The sequence below is a fragment of the Saccoglossus kowalevskii genome, chromosome 4 (assembly GCF_978046115.1).
Source record: "Saccoglossus kowalevskii chromosome 4, keSacKowa6.1, whole genome shotgun sequence".
Taxonomy (NCBI): domain Eukaryota; kingdom Metazoa; phylum Hemichordata; class Enteropneusta; family Harrimaniidae; genus Saccoglossus; species Saccoglossus kowalevskii.
The window spans coordinates 43,324,029-43,330,488 of record NC_140644.1 but is presented as its reverse complement, the minus strand read 5'-3'; positions in this window follow the sequence as shown (position 1 = coordinate 43,330,488).

Here is a 6,460-nt window from a genome sequence, read left to right as displayed (position 1 = left end):
TGCCTAGGCATGGTCTTAGAATCTATGTGACATTCCACTCACTATCTATTGCTCCAATAATGCCTAGCTACATTCCTAGAAACTATGTGCCATTCCTCTCACTATCCACCACTCCACTAATGCCTCGGTATGGTCCTAGAAATTATGTGACATTCCACTCACTATCCACCAGTCCACCAATGCCTAGATGCATTCCTAGAATCTATGTGACATTCCACTCACTATCCACCACTCCACTAATGCCGAGGTACATTCCTAGAATCCATGTGACATTCCACTGGCTGTCCACCACTCCACTAATGCCTAGGCATGGTCTTGTAATCTATGTGACATTCTACTTACAATCCACCACTCCACTAATGCCTAGCCATGGTCTTAGAATCTATGTGACATTCCACTCACTATCCACCACACCATTAATGCCTAGGCATGGTCTATGAATCTATGTGATATTCCACTCACTGTTTACCACTCCACTAATGCCTAGGCATGGTCTAATTATCTATGTGACATTCCAATCAATATCCACCACTCCATTAATGCCTAGGCATTGTATTGGAATCTATGTGACATTCCACTCAATATCAACCACTCTACTAATGCCTAGGCATGGTCTTAGAAACTGTGTGACATTCCACTCACTATCCACCACTCCACTAATGCCTAGGCATGGTCCTAGTATCCATGTGACATTCCACTCACTATCCACCACTACACTACTGCCCAGGTACATTCCCAGAATATATGTGACATTCCACTCACTATCCATCACTCCACTAATGACGAGGTATATTCCTAGAATCTATGTAGCATTCTACTTACTATTCAACTATCCACTAATGCCTATGCATAGTCTTATAATCTATTTGACATTCAACTCACTGTCCACCACTCCACTAATGCCTGGATACATACCTAGAATCTATGTGACATTCCACTCACTGTCCACCACTCCACTAATGCCTAAGCACGGTCTTATAAACTATGTGACATCCCACTCACTATCCACCACTCCACTAATGCCTAGGTACGGTCATAGAATATGTGTGCCATTCCACTCACTATCCATCACTCCACTAATGTCTGGATACATTGCTAGAATCTATGTGACATTCCACTCACTATCCACCACTCCACTAATGACGAAGTATATTCCTAGAATCTATGTGACATTCTACTTACTATCCACCACTCCACTAATGCCTAGGCATGGTCTTATAATCTATGTGACATTCCACTCACTGTCCACCACTCAACTAATGCCTAGGTACATTCCTAGAATCTATGTGACATTCCACTCACTATGCACTGCTCCACTAATGACGAGGTATATTCCTAGAATCTATGTGACATTCTACTTACTATCCACCACTCCACTAATGCCTAGGCATGGTCTTATAATCTATGTGACATTCCACTCACTGTCCACCACTCAACTAATACCTAGGTACATTCCTAGAATCTGTGTGACATTCCACTCACTGTCCACCACTCCACTAATGCCTAAGCATGGTCTTATAAACTATGTGACATCCCACTCACTATCCACCACTCCACTAATGCCTAGGTACGGTCATAGAATATGTGTGCCATTCCACTCACTATCCATCACTCCACTAATGTCTGGATACATTGCTAGAATCTATGTGACATTCCACTCACTATCCACCACTCCAATAATGCCTAGGCATGGTCTTATAATCTATGTGACATTGAACTCACTGTCCCCCACTCCACTAATGCTTAGGCATGGTCTTATAATCTATGTGACATTCCACTCACTGTCCACCACTCAACTAATGCCTAGGTACATTCCTAGAATCTATGTGACATTCCACTCACTATGCACTGCTCCACTAATGACGAGGTATATTCCTAGAATCTATGTGACATTCCACTCACTGCCTAGGCATGGTCTTAGAATCTATGTGACATTCCACTCACTATCTATTGCTCCAATAATGCCTAGCTACATTCCTAGAAACTATGTGACATTCCACTCGCTATCCAGCACTCCACTAATGCCTAGATACATTCCTAGAATCTATGTGACATTCCACTCACTATCCACCACTCCACTAATGCCTCGGTACATTCCTAGAATCTATGTGCCATTCCTCTCACTATCCACCACTCCACTAATGCCTCGGTATGGTCCTAGAAATTATGTGACATTCCACTCACTATCCACCAGTCCACCAATGCCTAGATGCATTCCTAGAATCTATGTGACATTCCACTCACTGTCCACCACTCAACTAATGCCTAGGTACATTCCTAGAATCTATGTGACATTCCACTCACTATGCACTGCTCCACTAATGACGAGGTATATTCCTAGAATCTATGTGACATTCCACTCACTGCCTAGGCATGGTCTTAGAATCTATGTGACATTCCACTCACTATCTATTGCTCCAATAATGCTTAGCTACATTCCTAGAAACTATGTGCCATTCCTCTCACTATCCACCACTCCACTAATGCCTCGGTATGGTCCTAGAAATTATGTGACATTCCACTCACTATCCACCAGTCCACCAATGCCTAGATGCATTCCTAGAATCTATGTGACATTCCACTCACTATCCACCACTCCACTAATGCCGAGGTACATTCCTAGAATCCATGTGACATTCCACTGGCTGTCCACCACTCCACTAATGCCTAGGCATGGTCTTGTAATCTATGTGACATTCTACTTACAATCCACCACTCCACTAATGCCTAGCCATGGTCTTAGAATCTATGTGACATTCCACTCACTATCCACCACACCATTAATGCCTAGGCATGGTCTTTGAATCTATGTGATATTCCACTCACTGTTTACCACTCCACTAATGCCTAGGCATGGTCTAATTATCTATGTGACATTCCAATCAATATCCACCACTCCATTAATGCCTAGGCATTGTATTGGAATCTATGTGACATTCCACTCAATATCAACCACTCTACTAATGCCTAGGCATGGTCTTAGAAACTGTGTGACATTCCACTCACTATCCACCACTCCACTAATGCCTAGGCATGGTCCTAGTATCCATGTGACATTCCACTCACTATCCACCACTACACTACTGCCCAGGTACATTCCCAGAATATATGTGACATTCCACTCACTATCCATCACTCCACTAATGACGAGGTATATTCCTAGAATCTATGTAGCATTCTACTTACTATTCAACTATCCACTAATGCCTATGCATAGTCTTATAATCTATTTGACATTCAACTCACTGTCCACCACTCCACTAATGCCTGGATACATACCTAGAATCTATGTGACATTCCACTCACTGTCCACCACTCCACTAATGCCTAAGCATGGTCTTATAATCTATGTGACATCCCACTCACTATCCACCACTCCACTAATGCCTAGGTACGGTCATAGAATATGTGTGCCATTCCACTCACTATCCATCACTCCACTAATGTCTGGATACATTGCTAGAATCTATGTGACATTCCACTCACTATCCACCACTCCACTAATGACGAAGTATATTCCTAGAATCTATGTGACATTCTACTTACTATCCACCACTCCACTAATGCCTAGGCATGGTCTTATAATCTATGTGACATTCCACTCACTGTCCACCACTCCACTAATGCCTAGGCATGGTCTTATAATCTATGTGACATTGAACTCACTGTCCCCCACTCCACTAATGCTTAGGCATGGTCTTATAATCTATGTGACATTCCACTCACTGTCCACCACTCAACTAATGCCTAGGTACATTCCTAGAATCTATGTGACATTCCACTCACTATGCACTGCTCCACTAATGACGAGGTATATTCCTAGAATCTATGTGACATTCCACTCACTGCCTAGGCATGGTCTTAGAATCTATGTGACATTCCACTCACTATCTATTGCTCCAATAATGCCTAGCTACATTCCTAGAAACTATGTGACATTCCACTCGCTATCCAGCACTCCACTAATGCCTAGATACATTCCTAGAATCTATGTGACATTCCACTCACTATCCACCACTCCACTAATGCCTCGGTACATTCCTAGAATCTATGTGCCATTCCTCTCACTATCCACCACTCCACTAATGCCTCGGTATGGTCCTAGAAATTATGTGACATTCCACTCACTATCCACCAGTCCACCAATGCCTAGATGCATTCCTAGAATCTATGTGACATTCCACTCACTGTCCACCACTCAACTAATGCCTAGGTACATTCCTAGAATCTATGTGACATTCCACTCACTATGCACTGCTCCACTAATGACGAGGTATATTCCTAGAATCTATGTAGCATTCTACTTGCTATTCAACTATCCACTAATGCCTATGCATAGTCTTATAATCTATTTGACATTCAACTCACTGTCCACCACTCCACTAATGCCTGGATACATACCTAGAATCTATGTGACATTCCACTCACTGTCCACCACTCCACTAATGCCTAAGCATGGTCTTATAATCTATGTGACATCCCACTCACTATCCACCACTCCACTAATGCCTAGGTACGGTCATAGAATATGTGTGCCATTCCACTCACTATCCATCACTTCACTAATGTCTGGATACATTGCTAGAATCTATGTGACATTCCACTCACTATCCACCACTCCACTAATGACGAAGTATATTCCTAGAATCAATGTGACATTCTACTTACTATCCACCACTCCACTAATGCCTAGGCATGGTCTTATAATCTATGTGACATTCCACTCACTGTCCACCACTCCACTAATGCCTAGGCATGGTCTTATAATCTATGTGACATTGAACTCACTGTCCCCACTCCACTAATGCTTAGGCATGGTCTTATAATCTATGTGACATTCCACTCACTGTCCACCACTCAACTAATGCCTAGGTACATTCCTAGAATCAATGAGACATTCCACTCACTATGCACTGCTCCACTAATGACGAGGTATATTCCTAGAATCTATGTGACATTCCACTCACTGCCTAGGCATGGTCTTAGAATCTATGTGACATTCCACTCACTATCTATTGCTCCAATAATGCCTAGCTACATTCCTAGAAACTATGTGACATTCCACTCGCTATCCAGCACTCCACTAATGCCTAGATACATTCCTAGAATCTATGTGACATTCCACTCACTATCCACCACTCCACTAATGCCTCGGTACATTCCTAGAATCTATGTGCCATTCCTCTCACTATCCACCACTCCACTAATGCCTCGGTATGGTCCTAGAAATTATGTGACATTCCACTCACTATCCACCAGTCCACCAATGCCTAGATGCATTCCTAGAATCTATGTGACATTCCACTCACTATCCACCACTCCACTAATGCCGAGGTACATTCCTAGAATCCATGTGACATTCCACTGGCTGTCCACCACTCCACTAATGCCTAGGCATGGTCTTGTAATCTATGTGACATTCTACTTACAATCCACCACTCCACTAATGCCTAGCCATGGTCTTAGAATCTATGTGACATTCCACTCACTATCCACCACACCATTAATGCCTAGGCATGGTCTTTGAATCTATGTGATATTCCACTCACTGTTTACCACTCCACTAATGCCTAGGCATGGTCTAATTATCTATGTGACATTCCAATCAATATCCACCACTCCATTAATGCCTAGGCATTGTATTGGAATCTATGTGACATTCCACTCAATATCAACCACTCTACTAATGCCTAGGCATGGTCTTAGAAACTGTGTGACATTCCACTCACTATCCACCACTCCACTAATGCCTAGGCATGGTCCTAGTATCCATGTGACATTCCACTCACTATCCACCACTACACTACTGCCCAGGTACATTCCCAGAATATATGTGACATTCCACTCACTATCCATCACTCCACTAATGACGAGGTATATTCCTAGAATCTATGTAGCATTCTACTTACTATTCAACTATCCACTAATGCCTATGCATAGTCTTATAATCTATTTGACATTCAACTCACTGTCCACCACTCCACTAATGCCTGGATACATACCTAGAATCTATGTGACATTCCACTCACTGTCCACCACTCCACTAATGCCTAAGCATGGTCTTATAATCTATGTGACATCCCACTCACTATCCACCACTCCACTAATGCCTAGGTACGGTCATAGAATATGTGTGCCATTCCACTCACTATCCATCACTCCACTAATGTCTGGATACATTGCGAGAATCTATGTGACATTCCACTCACTATCCACCACTCCACTAATGACGAAGTATATTCCTAGAATCTATGTGACATTCTACTTACTATCCACCACTTCACTAATGCCTAGGCATGGTCTTATAATCTATGTGACATTCCACTCACTGTCCACCACTCCACTAATGCCTAGGCATGGTCTTATAATCTATGTGACATTGAACTCACTGTCCCCCACTCCACTAATGCTTAGGCATGGTCTTAGAATCTATGTGACATTCCACTCACTATCTACTGCT